This window comes from Suncus etruscus, chromosome 8 (genome assembly GCF_024139225.1).
Source record: "Suncus etruscus isolate mSunEtr1 chromosome 8, mSunEtr1.pri.cur, whole genome shotgun sequence".
NCBI lineage: Eukaryota > Metazoa > Chordata > Mammalia > Eulipotyphla > Soricidae > Suncus > Suncus etruscus.
Window position 1 is genome coordinate 52,041,258 of NC_064855.1, and position 17,316 is coordinate 52,058,573.

Below are 17,316 nucleotides of genomic sequence, written 5' to 3' on the forward strand. Positions count from 1 at the left end.
ATGCCAATCTCACCACCAATGTAAAATTTCCTTTCCCATTGTCTTCAAATTTCCACCCATCCTCAAGCCTACTCCCTTAGCAAGCACAAAATAATATAATTTATATTACTTGTTTACAGGTAAGTGGTAATAAAAATATTTTAATTATAGTGAAAAGAAAATTTGTGAAAATTATCAGATTTCTCAATGAGATCATTAAGTAACTCATTGTCAGAAGGTTTACTAAAGGTATTTATTGATAGTTGATCTTTGGGTAATTTGCTTTGTTTTGGAGCTTTTGGTGGTTTTAAATCAGCATTTATCTAAACCGCTATATTCCTACTATGATGAAAAATTTGAAGTTGTCTACAGCTGTGTGTTGAGAAATTCCAAGCTCTCTATTATGCGATTTTTGGGGTCATGGTTTCAGCTTCCAAGTCTTCCAGAAGTGCAAAGAAGTCAGGGGTAAGGTGCCCACATTCACTTCAAAAAAGACTTGGTGATCAGCCTAAATACTGGCATAGCTGGAGTTTAGGTCATTTTGGTATCTCTGCAGAGTTCAGTGGTTAAGTAGTGAAGCAATGCATTGGCAAAGTAGCTATTGTGGGTAGTGGAGGCAACTGGCATGGCTTCAGCAGGGTGAGGACTTGGCCCACTTCCCCAGATATTGCAGTTTTCAGCTGTGTGGCTCTTGTACCCATGATTTTTCATAGTCTGGTTTTCCTCTCTTTTCAGAATAGAGTAAGTCTCTTTTCTGCTCAAACTGCACTACTCAGTATGTTTGGTAAGCTTCTTACCATGGACTGGTCCTCTTGGGCCTTTTCGTTTTTTGCCTTTGGGCATTATTAACATACTATCTTGTTTTATATGCCAAAAATAAGTATAGTCATTCTGTAGCTTTCCCACTCCTTCACATTCATTTCTTTAAAAAAATTATTTCATTTAATCACCATGAGATAAAATTACAAAGTTGTTTATAATTGAGTTTCAGTCATAAAATGTCCAACACCCTTCAACAGACACTTCCTGCCACCAATGTTTCCTCCGTACTGCATGCTTCCCTGGCAAACATTTTATCTTTATCTCTCTTTCTTTCTCTCTCTTCCTCTCACCCCATTTTTCTTTTAGACTATGTGGTTTGCAATATTGCCACTAAAGGGATATAAAGTATATCACCTTACCTTCTTCATGTTCCTAGTTTTTGTCCAGAGTGATCATTCCCAAGTATCTTTCACTCAGCATATAAATATCCATATTCATCCATGTATGTACATATTTTATCACTTCATTTTTAACATCTGCATAGTATTCCATCATGCAGATGTAACAGGTTTTCTGCTACTCATCTCTCTCAGGCACTTGGTCTGTTTCAAGATTTTGGCTATTGGGTGGAGGGCAAAAAAAAAAAGATTTTGGCTATTGTGAATAGTGCTGCAATGAATATGAAGTACATAGGGGTTTTCTACATTGTGTTTTTGGACCCCTAGGTTATAATTCCTGGAGTAGTATTGCTGAGTATTATGAGAATTCAACTCTAGTTTTTGAGGAATTTACATATCTTTTTCCAAAAAATGATGGACCAGTTGACTTTCCCACCAGCAGTGAATGAGAGTTCCTTTCTCCCCACATCCATGCCAGCAATGCTTGTTCTTATTCTTTTTGATGTGGTTCATTAACTGTAGTGTGATTCTTTCTCATTGCATCACCCTAATGATTAATTATGCGCAGCATTTTTTATTAGCAAATCCTTTTTATTTTGACACTGAAACCTTATCCATAGTACTTTTTTTCTTTTTTTTTAATAACTTATTTAAGCACCATGATGACAAACATGTTTGTGGTTGGATATTAGTTACAAAAAAGAACACCCCCTTTCACTAGTGCAATTTTATATGCCTTTATGCCATCTGTATTTCTTCTTTGAGAAAATGTCTTTTCCTTTCTTCTTCCCATTGTTGATGGGATGTCTCTTTCTTGTTAAGCTCTATCAGTTCTTTATATATCTCAGATATTAGCATCTTAACAGATGGGTTTTGGGTGAATAGGTGAATAATTTTTCCATTCTGTGGGCAGCCTTTGTATCCCAGTTACCATTTTCTTTGAGGATCTTTCATCTCAAAAACTCAATCTTAACTTTCTGTCTTTTCTGCATAAATTCCCTTTAAACACAACTTTTTACAAAACATAAATTTCAGGTTCTTGACAAAAGTAGAAAGATGAATGCTATATGTCAAAAACAAGCGGAGACCAGAGTATAATCCCTTTTTGAACTAAAGATACATATCGTGCAGTTTCATTTACCCTATGTTATTCATTTTACTTCATCTTCACTAAATCTTCTTAATGTCTCATAAGTTTCAGCAATTAAATATTTAAACAAGAGCTCAAATACAAATAATTTGCAAGTGTTTTTTTTAATAAAAATAGTTACAATCTTTAGATGGGCTATTTCAGACTGCAGCTATGAAATAAGTGAGTTATCACCTTTTATTTCCATATGTTCTTACTCTGAAATTTTTATAGCTAACAGTTGGAATTTATGTACTATAATGGGCATATACATATTTTCAATGAAAATAGTCATATAAAATATTAGTTAAATCACTTCCACATTGCTGAAATTTATTTTGGATAGGTGAAAAGAATAAAAGGCAACAGCTGCTAGATCCTTGTTGCTGCAAGGAAGCTGTATCTCAGTCTTCAATTCTACCAGATAGCTGCCATCTGCTGTATGAGTACAAGTTACTATTTCTGTATTTCCAGTCACTAGAAGGCTCTCTAAATTTGTTTTTATTTTCATTTTAAAGATGGAGAACTTGTAAATTTTAGAGATTAAACTCAATATAAAAAATTTGCATCCTAAAGTTATTTCTTATACTGCTATAAAAGCAAAATGAATCTATTATATGCCTGCAGGCGAAGAAGGGGAAAAGATAGGGAAGAGCCTTACAATCATTGATTATTGAGCCTGTAGGGCTAAATATTCAGAGAACAGGTTTCAAGCAAACTATTAGGTAGGGTATTATACCATATTATAAGCACCAGAAATGGAGTTACTGCCTGAAGCTAGGAGAAAGATAGAGACAGAGAATGAATAAATGAAAGAAGCCATATACTGTGAAATTGGTTGATGAAATAAGGGATATATTTTTACTATAGACTGTATTACACTAGCCTAATTCTGATGGTTTGCTACAAAGTATGAACTTATTATTTTATAAAACATAATTCTGAACTTAATTATTTTAACAATTGCCTTTGCTTGTGTCATGTCTAGTTCTATTTAAAGCTCTACAAATTTTTTTCTATGACCAATACCTTTAGAACCAGAAAAAAAGAAAATTATTGGAATTACTTGTCTTTATATTTTAAGACCAGTTCTATTTTTTCACTTTTAGTATCATGTACATTTTTCTCCCAACTATTTTATCATACATTTGTTGTCACTGTGAGATTTTATCCATATCATAAATTATGAGACACTTCTCTTCTTGTACTTTAGTTATAATGTTTACAATGAAAGTGTAAGGTTGAATTAGACTTTACAAAACATCACCTTTTTAATATACCTGAATAAAAGGAAGAGAATTAAAAGAAAGCGGAATATAAATTGCGACTTTGTTTACCTTAATATAGTATTTGATATTTGAATCCTATAAATTCCTGCTTCCAATTCTATATAAGCTAGAAATACACTCCTAAGCATATATCCAAAGAAAATGAAACACTAATTTGAAAGTATATTTGCACCTATATGTTAATAATAGCTTTATTAGCAGTAGCCAAACAGAAAAGCAGTCTGAAAGATAACTTGGCAAAGACACTGGTGAGGATAGGGAGAGTGCTCAGGGACCCCAGTTGGAACATCAGGACCTCATTGTTCTTCAGTCACTACCCTGGAAGCTTCCATGCACTGCCAAGTATTTCTGATCAATGCATAACCTGAGTAGAACCAAGCTTTGACCTCTTTCGTCCAGTTGCCCTACTGTTACCAGGTGCAGCCCCAAGCTTGCTAAGAACTCCTTGGGAAACCCCCTCAGGAAAAAAATAGAAACAGTAGCTCAATGAAATCATACTCTTCCATTCAGAATGATTGTATCCTTGGAACAAAATTGTTGTACTATAAGGTGATTGTACTAAGTAAGAAAGCAAAATATAATTATGAGTAATCTCACACTTATGAATAGCTTAGGCAAATGCACAAGCAAAAGTTAACAAAGCTTAGAATTAGAATTGGGGCTGGAGAGATAGCATGGAGGTAAGGCATTTGCCTTTCATGCAGAAGGTCATTGGTTCGAATCCTGGCATCCCATATGGTCCCCTATGCCTGCCAGGGGCGATTTCTGAGCATGGAGCCAGAAGTAACCCCTGAGCACTGCCGGTGTGACCCAAAAAACAGAAACAAACAAAAAAAAACGACTAAAATCATCATAGATTACTACATTTTATTTAGTAATTTAAATTAATAAATTAGATCATAAATTACTAAATTTTAATTTTAATTCAATCATCATGATGTTATTATTCTTTCTTTCCAAGTCCCTTACCTGCCTCCTTGATCCAGTAACTCATGTGTCAGTATTCAGAATGCCAACTTAAATTTTAGTTTCAGGAGCAATAAGCAGAGGGGTCTTTCAAGTGATGAATGGCATTGGAACTTTGCTAGTTGATGTATAGTGTACTAAAGACCATATAAAGGTCTGAAGCATCCATTCCTGAAGTCCATAATATTTAAACCAATGATAGGATAAACAATTTTAAAAGTACATGCTTTTACAAAGCATCACATCAGTTTTGGGGGAAATGAGAAAATAATTCAACTATATATTTCCCTTAATAGTGAAACAGCGGGACACATGAAACATTACATTTCATTATATTACATTTCATGAAACATTACATAAAAATGTATTCTCTGGGGCCAGAACAGTGGCGCAAGTGGTAGGGCATTTGTCTTTCACGCAGCTAACTTAGGACAAACCACAGTTATGTCTCCCAATGACCCATATGCTCCCCCAAGCCAGGAGGGATTTCTGAGCACATAGCAGGAGTAACCCCTGAGCGTCACTGGGTGTGGCCCAAAAAGCAAAAAAGAAGAAAAAAGAAAGAAAATGTATTTTCTATACATGGATGTACATGGAATCTATTATGCTGAGTGAAATAAGTCAAAGGGAGAGAGAAAGATGCAGAATAGTCTCACGCATCTATGGTTTTAAGAAAAATGAAAGACATTCTTGCAATAATTTTCAGAGACAAAAGAGAGGAGGGCTGGAAGTTCCATCTCACTTCTGGAAGCTCACCACAAAGAGTGATGAGTGTAGTTAGAGAAATAACTACATTGAAAACTATCCTAATAATGAGAATGAATGAGGGAAGTAGAAAGCCTGTCTAGAGGAAGGAGGGAAATTTGGGACATTGGGGATGGGAATGTTGCACTAGTGAAGAGGGGTGTTCTTTACATGACTGAAAACCAACCATAATCATGTTTGTAATCAAGGTGTTTAAACAAATATATTTTTTAAAAAAAGAAAAAGAAAATGTATTCTCTACACAAATATTTTTGGTTGGGGAAAAAACTACGTTTTTTTATTCTAGATGGTCTGAACCATGTATTAATTAGTTCAAGGATGCAGACTGTTGAGTGAAGCTTCTCAGCCCAGGCATTTCTCCTTCCAACAGTCTCATAACCAAACATCTCATAACTGCTAGATACTGAGGCTCCAGTGGGAGAACTTAGTGATGTTATTGTTCTTCCTTTCCAGTACCTCATATTACTGAATCAAACTCTCAGTTCTAATGAAGAAGCAGCACAGAATGCCTTGAACCCTGCTTATTCCTCACCCAGACAATATAGGCCCATGCAGACACCAACAGAGATATTTATCCATTGGCCTCTTGGTCAGTGAAACATTTTACCTCTTTTGGAATTTAGATACCTTAGTGCTAGTAGATAAAACAAACTACATTATATTATCAAGAGTAAAGGAGCCAGAGAAATAGTACAGAAGGTAGTACTTGGATGTGGCCAGCCAGGGTTCTGTTCCCATCATCCCATATAGCTCCTTGAGTGTGTCAGGAGTGAATTATACAAACATTTAAGAATGTGCCCCCAAAGAACTCATATTCAAGAATATTCTGCACACTATTGTAATGTGGCTAACCCTCACTTTAGCCCCCTCCATATTAACCACTTTCTGTATATAAAAGGGACCAATAATATGAATGTATGTTTGCCAGCATAAAAAGCACTTGACATCTCCTATCACAAGAAAGTCACACTCTAGATAATGGCATGAAGTACAGCATATATATATACATATATATACATATATATACATGTATATATATGTATATGTATGTATATATATATATATATATTTGGACTGTCATTATGCTCCCCTTTGAGGGAACACTGGAAGACATAGACCTTATGTCAAGAACATCAGAGGTGATGGGGCCAGAGCACTAGCACAGTGGTAGGGTACTTGCTTTCTATGAGGCCAGCCTGGGTTTTATCCCTGGTATCCCAGGTGACTCCCCTGAGCACAGCCAGGAATAATTCCTGAACAACAACAGCAGGTGTGGCCCAGAAACAACAGTACACACACACACACACACACACACACACACACACACACACACACACAGTTGAAATTCTGTCTGCACTGTAATGCTGTGACTTAAGAGGGTACATTCTTAGAAAAGTAGTGTTCAAAACGGTGACCTTTACACTTAGTTCCTTTCACTTCACCGTATTTTAACCATTTTTCTAGTACTATGATAACTAATTCATGTGAAAGATCATTTCAAATAAAAAAAAAGGAAGGGTAGTTAGTTACTGTTACTAATATGTGATTTGAATTGTAAAACACGTCTTTGAAATGTAAATATTTGATACATAGATGTATATTCTTGTTTCTAAAATAATAAATCCACAATCAGCTTATAACCTTGAGTTTTGAGGCTAGAGCTAAAACTTGAGATATAGCTTTAGGTTATTGATTCATTCTTCCTTGACAGGTGAAATCAAGAGGCCACACTAACCACAGCAATTATGGTATTAAAGTGTCACAAAATTAGAGGTTAGAAAACATTATTTTCTTCTCCATGTCAGATTTGAAATTGACATTCTTTGACAGTTTAGGATTTCTGGCTGAGAAAAATATGACAGCTTAACTGATTTTATAGTGTGTAAAGTAGTAATTGATAACAAACTATCATGACAGCCTCTAGGCAAAAACATGACAGAATAGTTCTGGAACAAAGCTCTTCTTAATAAGTAAACATTAGATTTGTTGAGTATTAGATGTTATTTAAATTGTTTTAAATTTTGACTCATATCACAGTTTAAACATATAAGCTCAACTATTTAAGGAGTATTACCCACATGCTTTGGAGAAGAATGTGTATCCAGTTTTCTGGGGATTGAGTGCTATATATACATATATATATGTATATATATATATACATATATATATATGTATATATATGTATATATATATGTATATATATATATACACACACACACTAGTCCATTTTATTCCACATCTCTTTTCAGAGCTACTGTATTCTTTGGATTCTGCCTAGTTGATCTATCAAGGGCAGTATTGATGTCTCCTACTATTATTGTATTGTTATTGATATCTTCTTTCAGATTTGTCAACAATTGTATTAAATATTGTGCTGGTTCATCATTGGGTGAATATATGTTTAGGAGAGTGATTTCTTCCTGCTCTACATATTCTTTGGTACTAAATGACCATCTTTGTCCCTTATAACTTTTCTGAGTCTAAAGTTTGTGTCATCTGATATTAATATGGCCACTCCAGCTGTTTTAATGGAGTTATTTCCTTGGATGAATTTTCTCCAGCCTTTTAGTTTGAGTCTATATTTGTTCTTACTGTTTAGATGTGTTTCTTGTAGGCAGCAGAATGTTGGCTTCAGGTTTTCCTTTTTCCTCTTTTTTTTTTTTTTTTTTTTTTTTGGTTTTGGGCCACACCCAGTGATGCTCAGGGGTTACTCCTGGCTATGCTCTCAGAAATCACTCCTGACTTGGGAGACTATATGGGATGCTGGGGGATCAAACCACGGTTCGTCCTAGGCTAGCATGGGCAAGGCAGACGCCTTACCCCTTGCACCACCACTCTAGCTCCAACTTCAGATTTTTAATCCATTTACCATTCTGTGTCTCTTAACTGGTGCATTTAGTCCAGGTGTCTCAAACTCATGACCCACAGGCCGTTTGCAGCCCTCTGTACAACATTTTGTGGCCTTGCCCTAGAGGAATCTTTTTTTGTTTTGTTTTGTTTTAGTTGTTTGGGTCACACCCCCAATGTTCAAGGCTTACTACTGACTTTGCACTCAAGGATCACCTCGACTTTGCCTCCTGCGGCCCCCAGTAAATTGAGTTTGAGACTAAATAGACTAAATTTTAGTCTATTAATGTTGAGAGAGATTATTTTCTTGGGATTTGATGTCATCTTTGTGTAGAAGTTTGTTGTGTCTGTTGGTCTGTCTTGTCTTAAAGAAGACCTTTTAATTATCCTTTTTTTTTTTTTCTGGTTTATGGTTTTTGGGTCACACCAGCAGTGCTCAGGGGTTACTTCTGGCTCTGTGCTCAGAAATCTCTCCTGGCAGGCACAGGTGACCATATGGGATGTCAGGATTTGAACCAATGACCTTCTGCATGAAAGGCAAACGCCTTACCTCCATGCTATCTCTCCAGTCCCATTTATTTTCCTTTTAAGTCTGGTTTTGAGTCTGTAAAGCTTTTGAGCTGCTGTTTATCTGTGAAGCTATGTATACTTCTTTCAGACCTGAAAGTGAATCTGGCTGGGTGCAGTATTCTAGGCAAATCATTCATTTTGTTGAGTTTTGTCACTATAACCCACCACTGTCTTCTGGCCTTGAGGATTTCTTGCGACTGATCTGCTGTAAAACTTAAGGTTGCTTCTTTGAATGTAATTTCCCTTTTTGATCTTGCTGCTTTCTGTATTCTATTCCTATCTTTGGGATTTGTCATTGTGACTCAGATGTGTTTGTGGTGCTTTTTTTGGATCTCTTTTAGCTGGTACTCTTTGGACATGCAGGATTTGGTTCATGCCATCTTTAACTCTGGGATTTTCTCTGTAAGATGTCCTTGACAATTTCCTTGACATTGATTCTACCTGGGTATTTCCTTCCTGGGTCTCTGGGACTCTAATAATTCTTTTGTTGTTTCTGTTGAATTTGTCAAGACTTCTATTTTTTTTATATGTTCACATTTTTTGAGTATTTTTTCCATTGTTTGATAGTTTGCTTTAAGATTCTTTTTCAGTCTCTTCTGCTGTATGGAGTTGCTCTGCATCTCATCTTCCAGCTTGTTGCTTCTGTCCTCAGCTGCTGTTACTCTGTTGGAGAGGCTCTCTATTGAGATTTTTCATTTCATCTACTGAGTTTTTCAGTTTTATTACTTCACTCTGGAATTTTCTGATTTCTATTTTTGTGTTCTGTTCAGCTTGATCTATGCTTTCTTTGAGTTCTCTGAGCATCCCATATTACTACTCTAAACTACTTATCTGAGAGGTTAACTGTGTGGTTGGTACTTTTTGGGTCATCAGAGGTGCCATCTTCATTCTCTATGCATGCTGTTGTCCTCATTGTTTTCCCTTTGACATGCTCGTAGTGTGGCTTTATGGCGTGTTGTGGTGGGGTTCATGGGTTAGGAGATACACGTGGCCACAAAGCAAAGTTAAACAGCCACAAATCTCCCTGCTTCACCATTTCCTGGCCGGTGAACCTTGATGGGATTAAGTTTGCTGGTGGTCTTTCTGTGCAGCCTCACGCAGGGTATCAGGAAACCAAGAATAGGAACTCGGAGGCATTTTAAAAGCACCTGGAAGGAGTCTGGTACCACCTTGTAGGCTGGGATCACCTACCTGGCTGGTGCACCTTGATGAGATTAAGTTCGCTGAGGTCTTCTTTAGCAGCCTCACGCAGGGAATCAGGAAACCAAGAATGGAGGAACTCGGAGGCATTTTAAAAGCACCTGGAAGGAGTCTGGTACCACCTTGTAGGCTGGGACCACCTATCTGGCTGGTGCACCTTGATGAGATTAAGTTTGCTGAGGTCTTCCTTAGCAGCCTCACGCAGGGAATCTGGTAGCCCTTTTAAGTCACTTTTATTTGCCCCATCCAAAAAATGATAACATGAAAGATATCCAACTTGTGGATAAGCTATCCACCTTGTATTTAAGGATTATATGAGAAAAGATACATGAAAATACTTAGTATGCAATGGGGCTGGAGCAATAACACAACATATAGGGCATCTGCCATGTACTTGGCCAACCTGGGTTTGATCTTGCCATCCCATATGGTCCCCTGAGCCCATCAGGAATAATTTCTGAGAGAAAATACAGGAGTAACCCCTGAGCATTACCAGGCATGGCAAAAAAAATGTATGAAATAAAACATAATGTAGATATATATTACACCTAAAATCATCACAAAATCAACTGTCTTGAAACAGCTTTTGTTTTAATCATTTCTCTTTATTATCATGTCTTAAATTTATATTGCCAAACTGAAATATGATTTAAATTACTTCCCTTTGACAGAGAAAGGTATGTGCATAAACTATTATGCAAGATTGTTTTTCTGGCAAACTGTTATAACATATGGCCATACAGCATTTAATTATACATATGCACACATTTATCTATTATAGGAATATTTAAGCCATCCACTATTTTTATATTACTGGTAGTCATAAAAGTGGAAAACATTGATATTTTTAGATTTAATTTTCTGTTACTAATATTACTTGATCTTAGATTGTGTTTTCTCTTTTTATCATTTTCTTTGATCTAATAAGAATAGTAAAGCATTCCTTTGGATTTGATATAGAGAAATATTCCCATGGGAAGGAAAATAGATCACTTTAGTTTTTGCTTTATTTTCTTGCTGAACTATTCTTTGCTTCCTCAGGAGCTGACATAATAGGACTGTCAAAAAGCTACAAGACAGATGTACCTTTCACCCAAATAGCTGCAATGCTGGCTTACCTTAAATTCACAAAATATATAAGGGGAAGTCCTGTTGATGTGATTGAAAGTGTGTAGTGACAGTATTGGTGGCTTCCAAAATCATTGCTATTCTTTTCTTTTTTTTTCTAATTTTTATTGTGACCCAAGTGCATTACAAATCTTTCACTGCATCATTTATGGTACATAGTGACAATGAATGAGGGGCATTCCCACCACCAGTGCTATCCTCCCTCCACCCCTGTTCCCAGCATGAATCCCATATCTCCCTCCAGAATGCTAGTGCAACTGGTTTGCACTTTATAGCTTGTTGTGGATTGAGCATCCATTCCACCGTCATTGGAGATAAAAAGGATAAGAAAAAAGGGAGAAAAAAAATTTAGTAACAACTACCAAAAAAAGAAAGAGAAAAAAATGGAAGAAAAAAATGCACCCGGCAAATAAAAATAAAAATAAATCACCAAATAATAACCACAAGAGTGAAAAAGAAAGAAAAAAGTAGAAGAAAAAAGAAAAGGAAAATAAAGTAAAAAACTAATAAATCAAAACAAAACAAGAAAAAGTAGGGTTGCTGGAGTGGCAGGGTTTGGCTCTCCCACCACATTGCTTTTCTTTTCATGAGTTCTTTATACTATGTCTTTTTTTTCTATTTGAACTTCCAATTGATTTGGCAAATGATATCCACTCCATCCTTCTAGGTTGCAGGAATGCATTTGTAACATAAAGTTATCCATTTACAATAGCTATGATGCCTAGTTAACTTTATGCAGGACATATCCAAGGTTTTTCTTTTAAGCAGTTATTCGGAAATAAAATTAAATAAATGACAGTTAAATAAATGACTGACTAGGATTTCTAACACCATCTTAATTCCCTAACATCCACCAATTCTTTCTGGAAGTTTTGCAGAATAATAATTGTTAAAAATTAAAAACAAAATAAATAAAACTATAGTATTCTAAATGTGTGAGTAGAAGCACACATTAGATATTACTTGCACTTAAAAATTTTTGTAGAAATGAGAGGAATAGTATGACCCTGAAAACAAATAAAGGTGTAGCTCATATGTATGTTTCTGCATTTCTCAGCAGCAGCTACAGTAAGATTATAAAGATCAATTAATAAAGTTTCTATATATAAATTAGTACCAAGGAAATTAATGACATCCATTTAATTTTGATTAGTGAATAAATCTTTAATTTAGGTTTATCTTTCTGTAATTACTGTAGTCCTTTGCTAGTCCATAGTCATCAATCATCTACTAGAAAAGCATAAATAATGCAGCTTATCAACGTGGATATGTGTCATTTATATGCATTGCTCTTCTTTGTTACTTTTATTGTGTGGGATTGAGAAGTGCTAATTATTGATTTTCAGAAATTAACAGCAAATGCTTTCACAAGCATCTATAGTCATATTTTTCACAAGGAGAAGGGTGGAAATTGCAGCCTGCTGTTTATAATAGAAATAGCCTAAAGGTATTTTTAATCTTCTATTAACATAGATTTTAGTTATATTACACAATTACTACCTAAGCATAAATTAGCAATTATTCAAATTCTATTTCATTCTTCAATTTGTTGACAGTACTCAATCTAAGTACCTACACATTTCAGTTAGATGCTTAGAATTAATTTTTAAAGATTTTAAACATACTGATGATCTACTTAAAACCATTTCAAATTTCAATCCAATGTATCTAAATTTTGCTTTCCATTAGGTCAAAATCAAAGAAGAGTGTTTTGTTCTGCTGAATGTGTGCAGTTTTAATGTTCCATCAGAATTTAGATGAATAAAAAATGCATCTTTTCATTTTGGAACATCTACCCACTACCTGGTGTACTTTTGTCTTGATTTCATTCCACATGCCAAAGAAGTCTGTATTAACACACTATTTTTACTTTTTTTTTTACCATGTTTAGATGCCCTAGATTAACTTATTTTACATAGTGAAAGAAAACCACCTGTGCTACTTCTCTTTTCCCTCTTTGCCCACCACTATTCCCAATCAGTTGCTTCCTCTTTATTCTCTGAATCAGCCAGCAGAGACTTTTGCTGATTACACTTACATATTTTGTAGCATTTTTTATTTGACCTTGTGTATTATTTAATTCTTAGCCTAAAAATAAGTCAACAACCCAAAATGTAGGAGCATCCTTAGAATTATCTATTAAAATCATTGCTTCTATGTAAGCCAGTATAAATCAAGAAACAAGTGTTTCTTTTTAGAACTTATTCCAGTATAGGTTGCAGAGAGAGTCTCTTCTGGAAAATTATAACTGTTTCCCCCCATTAATGTTCTGAATTCTCAAAAAAAAGTCTTGAATTTATACAGTCATATTTTGGGCCATTAAAAATATAGCCATTGTTACTGAATCCCAATCTTTTTTTTTATTTTTATTTTGATCATATTGGCTTACATATCTTTCACAGTAGTATTTTAGGTACATATTAACATTGAATCAGGGGAATACCCATAACCAAGTTTGTCCTCCCCCCATCCCCGTTCCCTTCCTGCAACAATATCCCCCACCATTACACCCCGGGCTTCTAGAGTAGGTGGGCCCTCTTTGTCTAGCTTACTGTTAGTGATCATATATCTGTTTGGTCCTGGTACCCTCCCATGTTTCCCCCTCTATTTGAGAGGTGGAGCTCGATAATTCGAGTTATGTGGTTTTGTTTGAAGGAAAGAAGAGCAATAGAATGGAGTAAAAAAAAATAAGAAAAAAAATAAAAATAATAATAAATCAAATAAGCTGAAAATGGTGGGGTCCTTCTAGAGGCTTTCAAACTCAGTTTGAGCGAGGAAATGAAAAGGTAATTGAAACACCACATCAATACAGAAAGAAATATCAAATTAAATATCCAATGAGCACTACAGCAATAAAGACAAGCACCACACAATAGTCTCGGTTCTGAAATCAAACCATGTCAGAGTACAAAAAGAAAGAGAAAAATAAAGTAAAATAAAATTGGAGACATCAACTTCAATATCAACACCAAAATAAATACGTCAATAAAAATCGATCAATCAATAAATTTATATGTGGAAAAATGATTATTTTGTGCTTTTTTTTTCTCCTTGTTTAGGCACAGTAACTACTGAGGATATTATAGAGGGAATTCCCTTGGCTTAAGAGATACAGGGTTTCTCCACCCTGAAGTATACTGTCTTGGGATTAACTATAGACTCCTTGCATGATCATCTACTCTTTCCTCGGTGCTTTTATAGTGTATAGAAGACTTCTGCTTCATCATGGATGGTAAAATCGGACCTCTGTCTCTAGAGATCTTGGTGTCTGTACAGCTCAAGGAATAGAGCTTATGATGAAGTCTTTCTTTGTGGTTCTAGTAGTTCTACTTCTTCGGTGTCGTTTTAATCCATCTTCTGTCGTTAGTGGTCTTGGTCATTACGCTGCTCCTCTGATGGAGCCTGGGATAGAGTCTTTTGTTATGCTTCCGGAAGACCCATTCAGTTGCGATTGTGTCAGTCAGACCTCTGTAATTGGAGATCTTGTTTGTTGAACAGAACGTAGACTAAAAGCTAGGCTAGTGCTTTTTGTTGTTGTTGTTGTTGTTGTTGTAGGTCCAGGGCTGAATCCCAATCTTATTTGTATCAATCAAGCTCTAAACCCATGGAGCATTCTAAAGAAGAAATGCAAGATAGTGCAGGAATTAAAACATGTTTCTTTCACATAGCTGAGCCAGGTCTGATCCCTGGCATCTCATATGGTCCCTTGAGACCTTCCAAGAGTAATCCTTAAGTACAAATCCAGGAGTAATCCCTGAGCACCCAGTTATATCTCAAAAAAGGAAAAACAAAATGGAAATGCAAGTAGCCAACAAGCATCTGGAAAGATGCTTAACATAACTATTAAGGAAATACAATACATAATTACACATAACCTCAGACCTATAGAATGACTGCTATGAAAAAATTGTGCAAAACAAAATACAATTATTTGCAAGGATATAGAAAAATTGGTACTTTTGTACACTATTTAGATGAATGCAAAATAATATAACCTCAATTGAGAACATGAGTTTTTAAAAGTAAATTAACCTATAGCTTCAATATGATTTATATAATTACATAGGCTTGTATCAACTTACATAGAATATGTACATTTAAACTTTAGGTTTCGCAGCTATATCCAGAAATACTCAGGGCTCTCTCCTGGCTCTGCTCTCAGAGATTACTTTTGGTGGTGCTAAAGGGTTCAAGTAGGTTGTCTTGGATCAAGCTTGAGTTAGCAGAATTCAAAGCAAGCACCTTACTACTGGCACTGTCCTTAAGTACCTGTTTATGTAAATTTATATGAAGTAACTTAACTTCTGTGTATCTATCCAAAAAGAGTAAGATTTTACACAGTATTTGTATAGCCCAATTTTATTCACAGTAATCAGAAAGGAGACAAATCCTATTTGTCAAACAAATAAATAAAATGTAGTTTATACATACCAAACAATATCCTTAATGACATTAGACTAGGTAAACTAAGAAATTCTGAGAAAGATAGCTATTGTATTATTCCAGTGACTAAAATATTTATGTAAATGGTGTTCAGGGACTTGCTAGAAGTAGAAAAAGGATGCTGTTTATTGGCTCTATAAAGTTTCAGGTTTGCAAGATGAAAAGAATTCTGGAAATGGTTGCTTAACCATATGAACAGTTGTACATTTTTAAAGTTAAAATGGTAAACATCATGCATATATGTAATGTGTTTTCCCATGATTGAATTGAAATGGTGATGAAATGAATAACAAACAACCCATTAGTACAGCTATGAACAGGTTTTATTAGATGGTCAAGGTTAGGGGCCAGAGATATAATGTAGTACAGGGGGTAAGGCACTTGTCTTGCACAGGGATAATTCCATTTCAGTTCCAAAGCGATTCCTCCAGTGACCCCTAACCTAGTGACAGGCTTCCAGGTAAGCCACAACCCTCCCTCAAAACAAAAATTAAAGCTTTTATAAAGTAAACAATGTGTGTGTTTGAAAGAGGTAGATTAATGATCCAGCATGTGCAATCTAGCATTTCCACATTCATTCTAGGGCTTCGGGTATAAGAGAGGAAACTTTTGACAGAAAATGGAGAACCTGGGAGAGCTATAACTTTAGGCAGAGGAAAGGATTTCAGCCACTGGCTGAGTGATCTGTGATTTGACCAGAAAAGCTCCTACAGAGAAGTCTTTGCCTTCTTTCCTCCTGTCCTGAGCAATCCTTGGCTAAAACTAAGAATCTGAGAATGCAGGGATGCAGCTCATAAGGACCAGTTTCCCAGGAGCAGGAAGGATGGATGTTCCAGCTCCCTTCTCTGTTTTCCCTGAGAAAGTTATTGCTCTAAGCACAGCTAATTCACTTAAGGCATCAGGGTAAAACAAGCTTTCTGTATTGTGTTAAAATGCATGCTTTAATGGAGGTAAGGCATTTGCTTTGCATGCTGAAGGACAATGGTTTGAATCCTGGCATCCCATATGGTCCTCCGAGCCTGCCAGGAGCTATTTCAGAGCGTAGGGCCAGAAGTAACCCCTAAGCACTGCCAGGTGTGACCCAAAAACTAAAAAAAAAAAAAAAAAAATCCATGCTTTAAGGAGAAATTCCATATTCCCAAAAGGCTGGACCAATAAACATTTGAATGAGAAACCCGGTCTCACCACATATATGGCAGGTACTGTTGATTTTTTTGTTCTTTTTAAAGTGTCCCAGTCTCTGTGGCAAGCATTGATATCTCATTGTGATTATCATCTCCCTGATGATTAATGTGTGGAAGATTTTTTTTCATGTGCCTTTTGGCCATTTACATTTTTTCTTTGAGGAAGTTTCTGTTTATCTTTTCTCCCCAATTTTTAATGGAGTTGGATTTTTTTCTTGTTAAATGATATCAAAGGGAGAAAAACAGAGAGGAAGGGAGAGAGAGAGAGAATAATATCTGCCATAGTGGCAAACTGGAGAGAGAGTATGGAAGGGAAATTGGAGACATTGGTGATTGGAGACAGGAAGTGTACACTGACAAACTGAAGGGTGTTGGAATATTGTGTGACTGAAATAATAATTAAAAAAAAGGACACATGCTCTTGGGCTGGAGAGATCACTAATGGATTGAATGCTTATAAAACATGCTTGGCATGTGTGAAGCCTAGATTCTTACTATGGATAGTCTCCCAAATCCTTCCAGGAGCATCCACCTCACACATAGCTTAGAATACATTCAGATCTACCCCAAAACCAAAATAATAAAGTACATTCATTTTCCCAGCTTGAGCTAACTTGTTTTGGTGAAGAAATCATGTTGCAGACATGTTTTTATCT

General features: G+C 35.7%; 1 protein-coding gene across 2 annotated transcripts in view; it reads left to right on the top strand.

The window, feature by feature from the left end:
* Positions 1 to 17,316, top strand: part of NBEA (neurobeachin) — a 697,365-nt gene that overhangs the window by 624,174 nt on the left and 55,875 nt on the right. The gene's annotated exons all lie outside the window — the stretch shown is intronic.